Below are 19,144 nucleotides of genomic sequence, written 5' to 3'. Positions count from 1 at the left end.
CAATTGAGCATCTCTGAAGAGACCTGAAAATGGCTGTCCACCAACGATCACCATCGAACCTGACGGAACTGGAGAGGATCTGCAAGGAAGAATGGCAGAGGATCCCCAAATCCAGGTGTGAAAAGTTTGTTGCATCATTCCCAAGAAGACTCATGGCTGTACTAGCTCAAAAGGTGCTTCTACTCAATACTGTGCAAAGGGTCTGAATACTTATGACCAGGTAATATTTCAGTTTATCTTTTTTAATAAATTTGCTAAATTTACTACAGACTGTACATTAATGAGAAATAAATAACTTTTTTGAATTTACCAAATGGCTGCAATGAAGCAAAGAGTGACAAATTTAAAGGGGTCTGAATACTTTCCGTACCCACTGTATCCATCATCTATCAATTATCTATCATCTATCTATTATCTATCATCTATCTATTATCTATGTATTATGTATTATATATTATCTGTCTATCTATCTCTCCATTCATTTCATCCACATTCCTTACTTACCTCAACTAAACAAAAGTACAGCACTTCTCCAATCGAGCACGTGACAGTGTAATTTTGGAAATGTTCCATAGCTCGGGTCATATTACCGGCGCACATTTAGCTTGAGCACAATGGCAGCTGCCGTCTTCCTGTTCTCCCTTTCATCATTATTTCATGTATTTTGTTCCTCATTACTATTAAATTATTTTGATGTGGGGATTCGGCGCTGCGGCTCTTCTTACGGGAATTGAACTATCCAATTACTGCGGTAACGTTCTCCGCAAGTATTTGCTTTTTTTTCCTATGTGCATTTTGTCTAATTTTAATCATGTTACAGAGGCATAAACAAAGTTGGCGAGCGGCCACGTTTCTGTGGAGACCGCATTACAGAGGGAGATCTTTTATGCATGCACATATTGAGGTGGCATTTAAATTATGTCGATGCTCCTCTCCCTGAGAAAAACATCTCTTCTGTGCCAGGTTCTGGTCTGGAGGGAGCGGGATATCATAATACAGTATGTGAGCTTGTTTCCCAAACAAACATTTTAGATTGGTTTCTGCATATCTATAAACGGCTCGCGGGGATTCGACATCGATGGAGGAAATGAAATTAGACGGACTTTGTGATTGTATTTCTGGCAATTATGTAATGAAAAAAGGTTAAGGAAATGATGGTGAAAAATGATGGTGAAAGATGTTCTAATGGATGAGCCAGAGCTAAGACTGTATCGCAGACATGACTTTGGAAGTGGTCATTGCTAATTTTATTTGCATGATTTTCTGTAATTTACCTCCACATTTCTAAGTCATCTCATTTATCCTACAGTCTATTTACTTATCTATCTAAGAAATAAAAAAATAGAGCAGCACATTCAGCCTGGAAAGAGTCTGGGTGAAAAAAGAGCTTCCACAGGCATATACCAAACCTTGCATGTAGTAGTTCAAAAAAGGGAGCAGCACACCACTGTCTGTGAATAAGGAGCTATTTTATTTAGCCCATGATGGCGACGTTTCGGTTCAGTGTAGCGAACCTTTTTCAAGCAGTCAACAAAGTGCACAGGATTGAAAATTTAAAGCATGTGCATAATTAGAAATATTTAACAACATTAGTAAAAAAAGGAGACATTGCCCTTCAATATGTGAAATACAAATGGTGCAGAGCATTATACAACTTCCTGACCTGCCCCATAGCATACGATGAGTCAAGCACATAGTGCCGTCGTATACCGCTAAATGCGCATGTCAGGAAAAGCAATTCAAGTGTGATGTTGAGAGCGCTCACTAGTGCGTGCGCAGTAGGAACCAAGCAAGTTCCGATGCCATATTAGTTAAAGGCAAACAAAGATAAAGGAAATGCTCATGTCCACATAATATTTGTTTGCGCATGCATGTTGACTATTGTAAAAAGTAGTGCTGGATAAATCACAAAAACTTTAAAAAAAATGCGCTATTGTACGAGACATATAACTGGAGATATGGAATAAACAATATCCACAATGTGTTATACACTTTTGTTGTCCCACTTCGTCAATGGGAACAATGGTAGAGGATTCCCCATTATAATGGATGAGATTAAGGCTACATGTATATCCCAAAAGGTCAAGAACACCCCCCCATTACATACAAGGATGGGCTGGAGGCAAAAAGAAGAAACACCGCCCATCGGACCGAAAACAGGGCATTTACATAGCCCACCAAATTCAGGTGACAGAGTCCCTTTAAAAGTATTCTGGCAAAGTAATAAGACATCAAAGAGGCTTTTCTGTCTTGGAGAAAAAATTACGTTCCAAGAGGACCATTTGGAATTATATTTAGGTAGAGAGCTATTCCTTAAAGCTAAGGACATTTCAAAGGAGTTATGACTGAGAGAACATAAAATCAATTATGTCAGAAATAGAGGGAGTATCCATCAATTTCCACTTTGATGCAATACAAGTTTTTATGACAGAAAAAATATGTAAAGAAACTTGTCAAATTTTTTGAGGGAGGTCATCAACTGCCAGAAAAAGAGAGCCAATTGGGGAGAAATGTTGACGGGAGATTCATTTATTTTATTCAATAGCAAAGACACATCTTTCCTAAATATTGAAAGTTTGGGACATTCCCAGAATATGTGAAGAAGATTACCTGTTTGACCACAATCCCTCCAGCCTAAATCGGATTGATCGGGAAATGCATTTTTAAGTCTATCGGGAGTGTAGAACCACCTAGATAAAATTTTAAAATAATTTTCATGTAAGTTTGGGCTAATAGATGATTTGTACGCTACTTCCACCGCTTTTTCCCATTTATCTAGGAGGAAATTAATATTTAGATCTTTTTCCCATCTCCATATGTAATTCAGTTTTTCAAAAGAGACATCAGAGTTAAAAATCGAATAGATATTCCTCATATTCCAAATGGAGTTATTCATAGGATTCTCTAAAAGAGTAGCAATTTCTCTTGAAAGGGTCAAAGGTAAAGTGAATTTATTTCTAATATACTTCCTTAACTCTAGAAAATTTTAGAATTCTTCGTCAGGGAGATTGTATAGGGTTTTCAATGACTCAAAGTTTATAATTGAGTCTTATTTAGGCCCCGTCTATAATTCCAAACTTTTCCCATTTTTTACATTAAAAATTCGGTAGAGCTGTATGAAAAATTGAGATAGGAAGTTTGTTGGGATTACAGGGCAAACAGCCTGAAAATGTTCACAATTAGCATCTGGGCTTGTGGGTGAGTGGTTGGGAACTTTCTTTTTCTTTCCAAGGTCTGGGGTAGGGACAACTGAATGCTATGCTGGAAGTTTTTGGGAGTGCCTGATGATGGTGCCTCAGAATGTGCAAGGACAATTGCAGGGCTTGTGGTATCTACACCAGTATTATAAACAGGGGATTGGGAAGAACCTAGCACAGGGGAAGAGGCATTGATGTCACCAATCGTGGACCCAGGCGTTCGGACTACCTAGTCCGGTGTATAGATGACATGTCCCTGATCATGCTAGTGGTGGTTAGGCTCTTAGTGGTCAGACCCCTGCTAATCTTGGCATTCCAGAGGTGGAAATGACCATTTTTTTGTATCAGAACTCTATTCATAAAAGTCATATAAGTCCCAGACTGGGAAAAACCTAACACTTTGAGAAAATCAAGAGTGGCTGTGCTCCATGGAACAGTTGCCTGGTTTCTTCCTCTGGTCACACCACTGCCTCTTCCTGCCTGTTTTGGTGCTGCTGATCCCCCCTCAGTCCTGTTGGCCTTGCTATGGATGCCGGCTTCCCAGGTTGGGTAGGTGACATCTTCATCCACCACCTCGTCTTCCCTTGTCGCACCTTGGTTCTCCTAACTTGGTGACTTAACAACAACCAGACTTATCGGCAACTGTGTCTCATCATCAGCTACCTCATCAGACAAAATTTGCTGTTCCCCACCATCAGCTTCTTGTGACCGTGGCTGCTACAAGTTTTGTGCATCATTAAACAGCATCTCCTCCTGTTCCCCTTGGAACATGCAGGGTGAGAAGCCACAATCAAGAAATTATGTTGCACAGAGAAACTCAGAGTGTCCTAATGTGGGATCACTGGTCTCCTGGGACTCAACATGATGTTAGGAAGGAGAATCAGGATGAGGATGAAGTGATACTGACTGTTATCTAGTGAGACTGGACCATGTGGAAGACTGTGTGGCGCTGGCAAGCATGCTGGAAGCATTATTTGCTATCCAACCGACCACCTGTTTGCACTGCTGAGGCTTCAGAAGTGGTGTCTGGTACCTCCCTGCAAAGTGGGACAAGAAGCTCTGTGTCATGGATGGGCATGTTTCTTGTGCTCCAGCATCAGGCATAGTTGCACTTGCCCCACGTCTTTGTCTGTGTGCACAAACATTAGCACTTCCACTTCTCTCTGCCTTACCGCATGCCTTATGCATTTTTTAATTAGTAGGTCTCTGGAAACCAAGATTCTTTTATTAATTGAAATCACACTTTTTAATGAACCAAAAAATGTGGTCAACTATAGCAGGACAAGTGTTTTTTAAAAATTTTAAACCACCACAATTTTACAGATGATTAATTAAATCCAGAAAAAAATGTTGAATGTTTTTTGCAGTTTTATATACCAACTTACTGTAACACTAATCAGCAACAGTATCAACACTAGAGGACTCTGATTAGTTAAAATGTGCACATGCATGCCTGGATAACTGTTATGTCCCTCCAATCACAACTGTCCCTGAGCTGTGCAATGACGTCAGTGAGCAGAGCGTGGTGGCGCCTGTCCTTTTATAACCTCTTATGAGGTCATGCAGCCAGCCAATCACAGTAACACCACTAGCAAGATGGCAACAGCATAACAGTGACTTGAAGGCAATATCCGCATATTTATTGATTGTGTAACAGATGCCAATTATGCGGGGCGGGGATTCAAGCTTTAAATCTGAGCACCAGCCAATGTTTGTCAAGTGCCACACATATTTGAGCACCCAGACAATCGAGTGATATCCGAGTGTCACCAAGTACATTCGCTCATCCTTAGCCCTTAGTCACTTATTCACTAAATGAAGGGGAGGATGGAGAAATGTGAGTATAATATTTTTTTTTTAAATGTCTTCCCTTCTTTGATAGCAGCCTTCAACTCTTCTGCACTGTTGGGTCTGGTGTCTCTCATCTTCCTCTTGACAATACCCCATATATTCTCTATGGGGTTAAGGTCAGGCAAGTTTACTGACCAATCAAGCAAAGTTATACTGTTGTTTTAAAACCAGGTATTGGTACTTTTGGCAGTGTGGACAGGTGCAAAGTCCTGCTGGAGAATAAAATTTCCAACTCCAAAAAGCTTGTCGGCAGAGGGAAGCCATCTGGTAGATGGCTGTGCTGACTTTGGTCTTGATAAAACACAGTGGACCTACACCAGCAGAAGACATGGCTCCCCCAAACCATCACCGATTGTGGAAACTTCACACTAGACCTCAAGCAGCTTGGATTGTGGCCTCTCCACTCCTCCTCCAAACCCTGGGACCTTGATTTTCAAATGAAATGCAAAATTTACTTTCATCTGAAAACAACACCTTGGACCACTGAGCAACAGTCCAGTTCTTTTTCTTCTTTGCCCAGGTAAGACGCTTCTGGCGTTGTCTATTGGCCATGAGTGGCTTGACACAAGGAATGCGACACTTGTAGCCCATGTCCTGGATATGTCTGTGTGTTGTGGCTCTTGAAGCAATGAGTCCAGCAGCAGTCCACTCCTTGTGAATCTCCCCCAAATTTTTGAATGGCCTTTTCTTAACAATCCTCTCAAGGCTGTGGTTATCCCGGTTGATTGTGCACCTTTTTCTCTCACACTTTTTCCTTCCAGTCAGCTTTCCATTAATATGCTTGATTACAGCACTCTGTGAATAGCCAGCTTCTTTAGCAATGACTTTTTGCGGCTTACTCTCCTTGTGGAGTGTGTCAATGACTGCCTTCTGGACATCTGTCAAGTCAGGAGTCTTCCCCATGATTGTTGAGCCTACTGAAACAGACTAAGGGACCTTTTTAAATACTTAGGAAGCCTTTACAGGTGTTTTTGTTAGTTACTTTAACCCCTTCATGACCGTGGGATTTTTCGTTTTTTCGTGTTCGTTTTTCACTCCCCTCCTTCCCAGAGCCATAACTTTTTTATTTTTCCATCAATTTGGCCATGTGAGGGCTTTTTTTTTTGCAAAACAAGTTGTACTTTTGAACGACATCATTGGTTTTACCATGTCGTGTACTAGAAAACAAGAAAAAAATTCCAAGTGCGGTGAAATTGCAAAAAAAGTGCAATCCCACACTTGTTTTTTGCTTGGCTTTTTTGCTAGGTTCACTAAATGCTAAAACTGACCTGCCATTATGATTCTCCAGGTCATTACGAGTTCATAGACACCTAACATGACTAGGTTATTTTTTACCTAAGTGGTGAAAAAAAATTCCAAACTTTGCTAAAAAAAAAAAATTGTGCCATTTTCCGATACTCGTAGCGTCTCCGTTTTTCATGATCTGGGGTCACTTGAGGGCTTATTTTTTGCGTGCTGAGCAGGCATTTTTAATGATAGCATTTTGGTGCAGATACGTTCTTTTGATCGCTCGTTATTGCATTTTAATGCAATGTCGCGGCGACCAAAAAAACGTAATTCTAGCGTTTCGATTTTTTTCTCATTACGCCATTTAGCGATCAGGTTAATGCTTTTTTTATTGATAGATCAGGTGATTCTGAACGTGGCGATACCAAATATGTGTAGATTAGATTTTTTTATTGATTTATTTTGATTGGGGCGAAAGGGGGGTGATTTAAACTTTTATATTTTTTTATTTTTTTCACATTTTTTTTAACTTTTTTTTTTTACTTTTGCCATGCTTCAATAGCCTCCATGGGAAGCTAGAAGCAGGCACAGCACGATCGCCTCTGCTACATAGCAGCGATCTGCTGTTTTCGGCTATGTAGCAGAAATGCAGGTGTGCTGTGAGCGCCGACCACAGGGTGGCGCTCACAGCTACCGGCGATCAGTAACCATCGAGGTCTCAAGGACCTCTATGGTTACAATGGAGAAGCATCGCCGACCTCCGATCATGTGACGGGGGTCGGCGATGCCGTCATTTCCGGACGCCGGGCCGGATGCGGTAGTTAAATGCCGCTGTCTGCGTTTGACAGCGGCATTTAACTAGTTAATAGCGGCGGGTGAATCGCGATTTCACCCGCCGCTATTGCGGGCACATGTCAGCTGTTCAAAACAGCTGACATGTCCCGGCTTTGATGCGGGCTCACCGCGGAGCCCTACATCAAAGCAGGGGAGCTGACATCGGATGTACTATCCCGTCCGATGTCAGTAAGGGGTTAATTTAATGAGATAATGACTATTGGGTTTTCATTGACTGTAAGCCATAATCATCAACATTAACAGAAATAAACACTTGAAATAGATCTCTCTGTTTGTAATGACTCTATATAATATATGAGTTTCACTTTTTGTATTGAAGAACTCAAATAAAGTAACTTTTTGATGATGTTCTAATTTTATCAGAAGCACCTGTATCTCTGACACTATTACTACAGGAATTTATAATTCAAGAATTCTCCTGATTATCCCCTACTAGAAATAGGCCTGATGCTATCGCATTGGGAATGCGGAGAAATTAACATCTGTGTATGCTTAGTGGTGCTGACAGGAGCAGCGGACATGTCTTACACCGTTTGCGCTTTCCAACATATCTGTTCTATATCATCCTTCTGAATTTTTGTATTTTTGCGCAGGCGCAAGTGACATACATGTCACCGCTATTCCTGCGCATGCGTAGTAACAACACAACTGTTACCAAGCCTGCGTGGGAATAGCGGAGAATGTGTATGCCACTTGCGCAAGTGCATTTCGTGGCCTTGTGCTGTCCCCCCTCATTTTTTCATGTTTTACCTTTTCGTTTTCCTTTCAATTTTTTTTCATTTTCTATTTTTTCATTTTCTTTCCTTTTTGATATTTTATTTTTTATACATTTTTTATTTGTCATTCTTTCATTATTTTATTTCTTCAAGCTTTTTATTTATTTTTTTGTCTCCATAAAATATTTCATCTTCAAATTCTTTTTCTTATCTTCCTTTTCCACTCTCTGTATTCCATTCCTGTTCTATCCATTCCTCAAACGAAATTGGCTTTACTGTTACCATTCTTATTCTCATCGCATATTCCCAGTGATACTTAGCCATACTTCCATGGCATTTAACCTCCACATACACCACGCACGTCTATATCTGCTTACATACAGATTGCGCATGCTTTGAGGACCTTGCGTCCAAAACCTCTCTTCCAATCCGCTTACTGAGCACGTACCTGGCTTTCGGCACTTTAGATAACACTGCGCATGCGCCCGCGCTCCAAACCTCGCTCGGACTTCCCGGGCCAACATGGACGCTCCTCCTCTCTCTCAAGCCTCACTCCTGGCACCCTGCCACCGGAAGATGAGGTCATACATCTCTATATATAACCTGCGCAAGTGACATACACGTCACCGCTATTCCCATGCATGAGTAGCAATGACACCGCCACGAACTGTGCTTGCGCAAGCGACACTGCCGCGGTGCCTTTTGGGATTAGGCTACAGCGGCCGGAAGTCCCATCTGGTGATTATCATATAGGATATTGAAGCATTGGATGGCTTTTATCAGATTCTGATTTCTAGGCTGCAGGTAAGAATTATATATAAGTCAATACAGACCAGATAAACTTGTTTCGAAAGCGCTGTATAATTCTTCTTAACATCTGTGTATGTAAAGTGTCTCTCTGGAGCGTTCACGAAGAGCTGAGAAAGGCTTTATCAAATTCAAAATAGTCAGGAAAAATTTGCTTGAAATGTGCATCTCCAGCACACATCTTGAGTGGAGTGCTTCTGAACAGCTCATGGAGCCTTCATTCAGGATGAAGCCCTACATAGTGTGAACTTGAATCGCTCTTAGCATTCATTACTCATTCGGCTCACAAGTAGTAAAAGCAAGCAGTTTTACTTTACTTTGCTAAATATCATCAGTTCTTTCTATTCTTCTTCCTATACAAAAAAAGTCAATATTATGTTCACACTGGTTATAGACATGATAATAAACATTTTATTAATAAACTTTATAATGAGGTTTTACAATGTTATCTTCATAAAGCTTCACAATTTTTGTATGTTTCCACTGAAAAATAAAATGTTTTTATTTTTTTTATTTCTCATCTCCATTGTGGAGATATTACCTAGTAAGGTTTATGGGGTCTAATATGCTTTTTTATTTACAAATTGCCAAAAGGCAAATAGACCCTAACTAGAGACTATAAAAATTAACTTTTAATCATACTATTAAAGGGAAAAAAATTAAAATCTGCTTAATCGGTATATGTCTGTGGACAAAAAATATACTGCTTATTCTATTAAGCCATGATTGTTTTCATTGTCCCAATAACAATGCATTTTCATATTTTTAAGGGTAAAGAAATATGTATTGGCACGACCGCTATCTATATCATCGAATTTGAAATTGACCCATGAACACACTGACTAGCCACTAAAATAAGCTCCTAGGCCTCCCCAACATGTTTAACCAGCTAGACAGTCTTCATCAAGGGCTGAGGCTGTAATGAGCTAGCACATGGGTTACCAGACCTTTTAAAGGTTTAGGTCTGTGTCATCAACCAGAGACAGAAAGGGGTCAAGAAATCAAAGCACTCAAATGGCTGAGCCAATCAAAGATAATTTCACACAATGAACTGAGGTCAAGTGGTATTTCCCTATACAATATTTACTATTAACCACTATGTCCAAATGCTCATTTCCAAATAAGAATGGACATTGTATCCTAATATTCCATATCATACACTTATATTTGTATTTGGGACTCACCAAACAATCACATGTCTCCTTGGGGACATAATATTCTTCTGTACTGTGTCTAAATCATCTACGGCCCGGGTACTCACTACATGCACGCGCTCATCGCTAGTTCCACATGCTCCAATCAGCAGATCTTCTTTGGTGCACAGAAGTCTCATGAACCTCTCGTGTGCATATTGCTTCCAGGTTAACACAGTGATGTATGCTGGCTATGGAGCACAGGGTCATTCCACTTAGTATTAGTGAAGAACCTCCAAAACTCGGAGCAATACTCCTCCGCCGGCCGGATACCTTGCTGAAGCTGATGTAGTGTGGAAGGGGTCATCGTATATGTCACGGATCCCTACTCTCTGGTGTCACTTATTCGTCACGTGCCTGCTCTCACCCGTGACTTGGGGTGGTGCCTGCAAGGGTTAATCTATCTCCCCCCTCTCAGTCCAGCATTCAACCTCGGTCCTATGCTGTAACAGGAGCATAAATCACACACCGACCCAGGCCACACACCCGCTCATGCACGCTGCCACCACTCATCGAATACACGGGTGATGAGTCCCAGAGAATAATAATAATACTAATAAAAATATGTCTATCACTCATAAGGCTCACACACCTTGGGCTATGGAGTCTTTTAGAACATTCAAGGTTCAACTTGTTAAAGTTTTACACTTTAATAACAAAAGGTTCAATGCTTACAATAAGAAAAAAGTATAAAAATATGATAATAAAAAGACATACAACTTATGCAAAACAGTATTAAATAAAAAACAGAAACTTACAGAAATTATCTAACTGGTAGTTGCTTTCTGCTCCCTGAGGGTAGGACGAATGTAGATTGGATCACACCAGCTTCTCAGGCTGCCCTCACATGTGAACACAATTCTCTGTCTGCAGCCTAAATTTATAACTTTGGTCTGGAAGTCAGGTTTCTAGACCGGCCTCAGGTCAATATCATAACTGCTGCCTGTTTGATTGGGCCACAGCCGTGCCCCCAATGAATATATTATTTTCTCTTGCGATACTTGTGAAAAGGTTCTCAGGAATAGATGCCCTCCGGCCGCAATTAGCATCCCCCCTCCAAGTCCTGTGCCAAAGGTTCCCTTTCTTCTCGGCCCTAGCTAAACCTCCTGGTGAGATAGGGAGACACAATGTCTGCTAATCCCAAGGAAGTACCTGTTAACACCTAGGTGAGACTTGCCTTCTGGACAGATGATGCATTATCACTAGGCACACATATAACCCTAGACATATGCCACTACACATATATATATATATATATATATATATATATATATATATATATACACTCACCGGCCACTTTATTAGGTACACCATGCTAGTAACGGGTTGGACCCCCTTTTGCCTTCAGAACTGCCTCAATTCTTCATGGCATAGATTCAACAAGGTGCTGGAAGCATTCCTCAGAGATTTTGGGCCATATTGACATGATGGCATCACACAGTTGCCGCAGATTTGTCGGCTGCACATCCCAAAGATGCTCCATACAAGGCAGGATGGATCCATGCTTTCATGTTGTTTACGCCAAATTCTGACCCTACCATCCGAATGTCGCAGCAGAAATCGAGACTCATCAGACCAAGCAACGTTTTTCCAATCTTCTACTGTCCAATTTCGATGAGCTTGTACAAATTGTAGCCTCAGTTTCCTGTTCTTAGCTGAAAGGAGTGGTACCCGGTGTGGTCTTCTGCTGCTGTAGCCCATCTGCCTCAAAGTTCGACGCACTGTGCGTTCAGAGATGCTCTTAGGCCTACCTTGGTTGTAATGGGTGGCGATTTGAGTCACTGTTGCCTTTCTATCAGCTCGAACCAGTCTGCCCATTCTCCTCTGACCTCTGGCATCAACAAGGCATTTCCGCCCACAGAACTGCCGCTCACTGGATTTTTTTTCTTTTTCGGACCATTCTCTGTAAACCCTAGAGATGGTTGTGCATGAAAATCCCAGTAGATCAGCAGTTTCTGAAATACTCAGACCAGCCCTTCTGGCACCAACAACCATGCCACGTTCAAAGGCACTCAAATCACCTTTCTTCCCCATACTGATGCTCGGTTTGAACTGCAGGAGATTGTCTTGACCATGTCTACATGCCTAAATGCACTGAGTTGCCGCCATGGGATTGGCTGATTAGAAATTAAGTGTTAACAAGAAGTTGGACAGGTGTACCTAATAAAGTGGCCAGTGAGTGTATATATATATACTAGCTATTGAACCCGTTCTACACCCGGGTGGCGAGCATTTATATTGGTATATGGTCTCCATCCTGGTATGTGCTGCTCCATTCTGCGTCCCCATCCTGTCATGTGCTGCTTCCATCCTGCACCCCCATCCTGTCATGTGCTGCACCCATCCTGTGCCCCCATTCTGTCATGTGCTGCACCCATCCTGTGCCCCGAATCTGACATGTGCTGCTCCCATCCTGCGCCCCCATTCTGACATGTGCTGCTCCCATCCTGCGCCCCCATTCTGTCATGTGCTGCTCCCATCCTGCGCCCCCATTCTGACATGTGCTGCTCCCATCCTGCGCCCCCATTCTGACATGTGCTGCTCCCATCCTGCGCCCCCATTCTGTCGTGTGCTGCTCCCATCCTGCGCCCCCATTCTGACATGTGCTGCTCCCATCCTGCGCCCCCATTCTGTCATGTGCTGTTCCCATCCTGCGCCCCCATTCTGACATGTGCTGCTCCCATCCTGCACCCCCATTCTGACATGTGCTGCTCCCATCCTGCGCCCCCATTCTGACATGTGCTGCTGCCATCCTGCGCCCCCGTTCTGTCATGTGCTGCTCCCATCCTGCACCCCCGTTCTGTCATGTGCTGCTCCCATCCTGCGCCACCGTTCTGTAATTTGCTGCTCCCATCCATATGCCCCATACGCTGCTCCATAAAGGTTTATGGCCCCCATAAGATGCTCCATATTATATGCCCCGTACACTGCTCCATAAAGGTTTATGGCCCCCATAAGATGCTCCATAGTATATGCCCCCGTACACTGCTCAATTATGGTTGATGGCCCCCATAAGGTGCTCCATAGTATATGCCCCTGTACACTGCTCCATTATGGTTGATGGCCCCCATAAGATGCTCCATAGTATATGCCCCCGTACACTGCTCCATTATGGTTGATGGCCCCCATAAGATGCTCCATAGTATATGCCCCCATACACTGCTCCATTATGGTTGATGGCCCCCATAAGATGCTCCATGTTATATGCCCCCGTGCACTGCTCCATTATGGTTTATGGCCCCCATAAGATGCTCCATATTATATGCCCCCGTACACTGCTCCATTATGGTTGATGGCCCCCATAAGATGCTCCATATTATATGCCCCCGTACACTGCTCCATAAAGGTTTATGGCCCCCATAAGCCGCTTCATGGTATATGCCCCGTACAGTGCTCCATTATGGTTTATGGCCCCCATAAGATGCTCCATAATATATGCCCCCGTACACTGCTCCATTATGGTTGATGGCCCCCATAAGATGCTCCATAGTATATGCCCCCGTACACTGCTCCATTATGGTTTATGGCCCCCATAAGATGCTCCATAATATATGCCCTGTATGCTGCTGTGATATAAAAAAAAAAATACCATACTCACCTATCGTCGCTGGGCGCCGAGTGCAGGGGGGCCTGAGCAGGCGGGGACACCGGCGTGCTGTGGGGGTCAGATGCCGGTATCGCCGCCAGCTCAGGCCCCCCAGCACTTGCTATACTCACCTGTTTGTCCCATTCCAGCGCTGCCCGCCGCTTCTTCCGGCTCCTCTGGCTGTGACTGTTCAGTCAGAGGGCGGCACGCATTAAGTGAGTCATCGCGCCCTCTGAACTGTGAACGTCACAGGCAGAGGACTGGGACACGGAGACGGAGCCGCACGCAGCGCTGGAACGGGGGACAGGTGAATATACTTACCCTCCTGGCGGTCCCTGCCTCTCCGGTGGAGATCGCGGTGTGCGTTCAGTGTTTACGCATACCGCGATCTCCTGGGAGCGTCACTCTGTGGGGTCCAGACTGCGCCGGCGCTTGCGCTTGCGCAGTCTATAAAGGCTTCGGACAGAGTGACGCTCCCAGTGTTATATTATAGATATATATATATATATATATATATATATATATATATACACATATTTCACCACAGTATATATGACCCAGAGCCAGAAAAAATTCCTTCACCTTCTGGAGCAACTAAGATTCAGATGGGAGAGAAGATGTCCATGCTTGGGGGGTTACCCTGAAGGAGCAATATTATTATCCTCACCCGTCGTTCCTTGGTTTGAGGAACAAGGATGTAACCTGAAATATTGTTTACAGGTCTCCCTGAAAACAACAAACTTTTTACGCCCCCCAGAGAGCCTAGAAGCGATCTTGGGCTCCACTAAGGGATGACTGGGAGTCTTGGTCCACAAACCTGATGAGTTGGGGTGCTGAAAACGACAATTTCGTTGATCTGCCTTCTCCAGGATGAGCTGCTGCAAATGCTTTGTCAGAGTAGAGATAGGATCCATAATGGATTTAAAAAAATGGTTTCAGTCAGAGCTAAAGTCACAACAACTCTTTTGCCGGGTGTCCAGGGACCAGGGGCTTCTTGCCTGTCCCTAACACTAGGGGCTCCAAAGCTATCCCTGCTGCCCGGATTACTGCTGATGGTGAAGATGCTGGGACTAGGGTTGAGCGACTTTTATTTTTATAGGATCAGGTCGGGTTTCACGAAACCCGACTTTCTCAAAAGCCGGGTCGAGTGAAATCGGCCGATCCTATAAAAAAGTCGGGGTCGGGGTCGGCCGAAACACGAAACCCAATGCAGTGCAATGGGATACTATGGTTCCCAGGGTCTGAAGGAGAGGAAACTCTCCTTCAGGCCCTGGGATCCATATTTAAGTGTAAAATAAAGAATTAAAATAAAAAATATTGATATACTCACCCTCTGACGTGCCCTGGTAGTAATTGGCATCTTCCGTTCCTAAGAATGGCGCTTGAAAGACCTTTCGATGACATCACGGCTTGTGATTGGTCGCGGCGGCCCACGTGACCGCTCAGCGACCAATCACAAGCCGTGACGTAATTCTCTCAGGTCCTAAATTCCTCATTCTAGGAATGTAGGACATGAGAATTACGTCACGGCTTGTGATTGGTCGCTGGCAGTCACGTGGGCCGCCGCGACCAATCAAAAGCCGTGACGTCATCGAAAGGTCCTTCACGCGCTCATTCTTAAGAAGGAAGGCTGCTGGAAAGAAGCCGAGGGTGAGTATATTCCTATTAGGTATATACTCACCCTTGGACGCGCCCTGCTTCTTTCCGGTAGCCTTCCTTCTTAAGAATGAGCGCGTGAAGGACCTTTCGATGACGTCACGGCTTTTGATTGGTCGCGGCGGCCCACGTGACCGCCAGCGACCAATCACAAGCCGTGACGTAATTCTCATGTCCTACATTCCTAGAATGAGGAATTTAGGACCTGAGAGAATTACGTCACGGCTTGTGATTGGTCGCTGAGCGGTCACGTGGGCCGCCGTGACCAATCACAAGCCGTGACGTAATCGAAAGGTCTTTCAAGCGCCATTCTTAGGAACGGAAGATGCCGGTTACCAGCAGCGATGTGCAGGCTGCGTCGGAGAGGTGAGTATATCAATATTTTTTATTTTAATTCTTTATTTTACACTTAAATGTGGATTCCGATACCGATTTCCGATATCGCAAACATATCGGAACTCGGTATCGGAATTCCGATACCAGATTCAGAAGATCGCCAACCTCATGGCCGACCCCACACAGGGGTCGGGTCGGGTTTCATGAAACCCGACTTTGCCAAAAGTCGGCGACTTCTGAAAATGGCCGACCCGTTTCGCTCAACCCTAGCTGGGACCACATACTTTACCTTAGCTCCTGAATCCTCCCTCAGTCTGTACTCTTCCCCCACCCAGGAAAGAGGGGAGTAGTAGTGTGCAGTAATACACCAACCAGACTAACTAGGTAATATGAACAGGAGTAACAAAAAATACATAACATAAATATATACTCACACATACAACAGAGGAATGCACCAGGGAGTGGAAGATGGAGTTAAACCAAAGTAGGAGAAGAAATGGAATTATCACACACTCAAAACCTAGTAACAGTTACAGATAAATCCACCAAACGTCTTCTTCAATAATAAAAAACAATAACCTGCAGCCATGCAGCATAAGCTCTCTCTCTAACAATGAGTGATAGCCAGGGTCCAGATTATATAGGAGATGGGAGTGGCTAATAGTGCACATGTGAGAGTCTTAACCTCCAGGAGCTCTCAACTGGGCCTATTAACCCCTGCGCTGCTAAAATAAATTTACAATGTTTAATATGAATGTGAAGTGCTTCTAATCAGTGCAGGAGTAGAAGAAATCAGATGCTGTGGTCTTCTGGCTCCTCTCTGTTGCGATAAACTTGTGACTGTAGCTCACAGCACAGAAGACTGTATGGGTGAAAAGTTTAACCCAGCAAAAAAATGTAAATAAAATAAATTTAAAGATTAAAGTAAAAAAATTCAAGCATTGAATTTAATCTTTAAATGTAATTTTAATTTATTAGACAATTTTCAGTTGAAATATTCCATGAGGTTAACACTTAATTCGTACATGGTTTTCACATATGTAATGTTTGGAATCTTCAAAGAACACACATACCATGTTCGATTTTGTGGTGGTTATACAATGCTATACTATTCAGTGATTAAGAATGGTAATGAGGTTAATTTGCATAACTGAAATTACCACCTGATTTGCCTAGGATTTGATTTGTTAGTTGACACCTTCAATATTGCATAAAATGACTGTAACTAGTATATATGGTATAAACTTTGCATGAAGAAGGAGCACAAACTGCTCCAAAAAGCGCAGCAAATAAAGTTTGTTATTTTTTTTTAAATAACTCAATTGCTCTGGACTGGACACTCTTGAGCAGCGCTGAAAATATGACCCTAAAAAGAAATTCCCTTCCTCAAGGAATCACAAAAATGTACCACAGACCATAGAAAACTGTTTGGGTGAAAAATGTTACCCAGCAACAATTTTTAAGCTTTTTTGTAGTTATAAATTTAACAGTAATGTACTGCAGAATTCTGTATGGGTGAGTCATTTAACCCAGAAACATTTTTATACAATTTTTTGAAGAGTTTTAGAACACAAAAATGTACAACACACCATGTAATACTGTATGGATGAGGTGTTGAAGCAAGAAATTTTTTTAACCGCTTTATTTGAAGTGTTAGATATCACAGTAATGTACCCCACACCACGGAAAACTGCATGGTAGAGTAATTGAACCCTGAAAAAATGTTAACCCCTTAACGACCGCCGATACGCCTTTTAACGGCGGCCGCTAAGGGTACTTAAACCACAGCCAGAGTCGGATTTTCTCTGGGGTCTCGGTTGCCGAGGGTAGCCGAGACCCCAGAGAACATGATTCGGGGGTTTTTTACCGACCCCCGAGTTGCGATCGCCGGTAATTAACCGTTTACCGGCAGTCGCAAAAAACAAACAAACGCGATTTGCCATTTAATTTCTCTGTCCTCCGATGTGATCCCACATCGGAGGACAGAGAAATAGTGTCCCCGATGGCCCTCAATAGCCCCCCAATACTCACCTATCTCCCCCGGTGCTCCTCGTGTCTCCCGATGGGCGCCGCCATCATTTTTCCGGGAAAAAATGGCGGGCGCATGCGCAGTGCGCCCGCCGCCCGGCACCCGGAAGATCTTTGGGGTCTCAGCTGCCGGGGGTAGCCGAGACCCCAAAGAACATGATCGGGGTCGGTTTTTAACGACCCCTGTTTTGCGATCGCCGGTAATTAACTGTTTACCGGCGACCTCAAAAAAAAAAAAAAAAAAAGCGATCTGTAATTCTCTGTCCTCTGATGTGATCGCACATCAGAGGACAGAGAAATAGGGGGATTCGGGGACCCTATCATACTCACCTGGTGTCCCCAGGTCCTCCTGCGTCTCCTCTTGCCAATGCAGTGCGCCCGCCATCTGCTGCCATCTGCCGGCCGGCAGGAGAGACGAGTTGGGGCTAAAATTAGGGTTAGGGTTAGGGCTAGGGTTAGGGTTAGGGCTAGGGTTAGGGTTAGGGCTAGGGTTAGGGCTAGGGTTAGGGCTAGGGTTAGGGTTAGGGTTAGGGCTAGGGTTAGGGTTAGGGTTAGGGCTAGGGTTAGGGTTAGGGCTAGGGTTGGGGCTAAATTTAGGGTTAGGGTTAGGCTACTTTCACACTAGCGTTTTTTGGCTTCCGTCGCAATGCGTCGTTGGAGAAAAAACGCATCCTGCAAAAGTGCTTGCAGGATGCGTTTTTTTCTCCATTGACTTGCATTAGCGACACATTGCGACGGATTGCCACACGTTGCATCCGTCGTGCGACGGATGGGTCGTGCTTTGGCGGACCGTCGGCACAAAAAAACACTACATGTAACTTTTTTTGTGCGGAACTCCGCCCCCGCCTCCCCGCACCTCACAATGGGGCAGCAGATGCGTTGAAAAAACAGCATCCTCTGCACCCGCTGTGCGGCGCTTACAACGCTAGCGTCGGTACGTCGGCCCGACACACTGCGATGGGCCGAGTACGACGCTAGTGTGAAAGTAGCCTTAGGGTTAGGGTTGAGGCTAAAGTTAGGGCTAGGGTTAGGGTTAAATTTAGGGTTAAGATTGGGGCTAAAGTTAGGGTTAGGGCTAGGGTTGGGGCTAAAATTAGGGTTAGAGTTGGGGCTAAAGTTAGGGATAGAGTTGGGATTAGGGTTAGGGTTTGGATTAGGGTTGGTATTAGGGTTACGGTTGGGATTAGGGTTGGGATTAGGGTTAGGGTTGGGATTAGGGTTAAGGTTAGGGTTGGGATTAGGGTTAGGGGTGTATTGGGATTAGGGTTAGGTTTGAGGTTAGGGTTGAGATTAGGGTTAGGGGTGTGTTGGATTTAGGGTTTTGATTAGGGTTATGGTTAGAGTTGAGATTAGGGCCGTTTTGGGGTTAGGGTTGTGATTATCGTTAGGGTTGTGATTAGGATTATGGATCGGGTTGAGATTAGGGTTAGGGGTGTGTTGGAGTTAGGGTTGGCGTTAGAATTGGGGGGTTTCCACTGTTTAGGTACATCAGGGGGTCTCCAAACACGACAGACAATTTTGCGCTAAAAAAGTCAAATGGTGCTCCCTCCCTTCTGAGCTCTGCCGTGCGCCCAAACAGTGGTTTACCCCCACATATGGGGCATCAGCGTACTCAGGATAAATTGGACAACAACTTTTGGGGTCCAATTTCTCCTGTTACCCTTGTGAAAATAAAAACTTGGGGGCTAAATA

Source organism: Ranitomeya variabilis, chromosome 1 (assembly GCF_051348905.1).
Source record: "Ranitomeya variabilis isolate aRanVar5 chromosome 1, aRanVar5.hap1, whole genome shotgun sequence".
Classification (NCBI taxonomy): domain Eukaryota; kingdom Metazoa; phylum Chordata; class Amphibia; order Anura; family Dendrobatidae; genus Ranitomeya; species Ranitomeya variabilis.
This window is presented reverse-complemented; position numbering follows the sequence as displayed.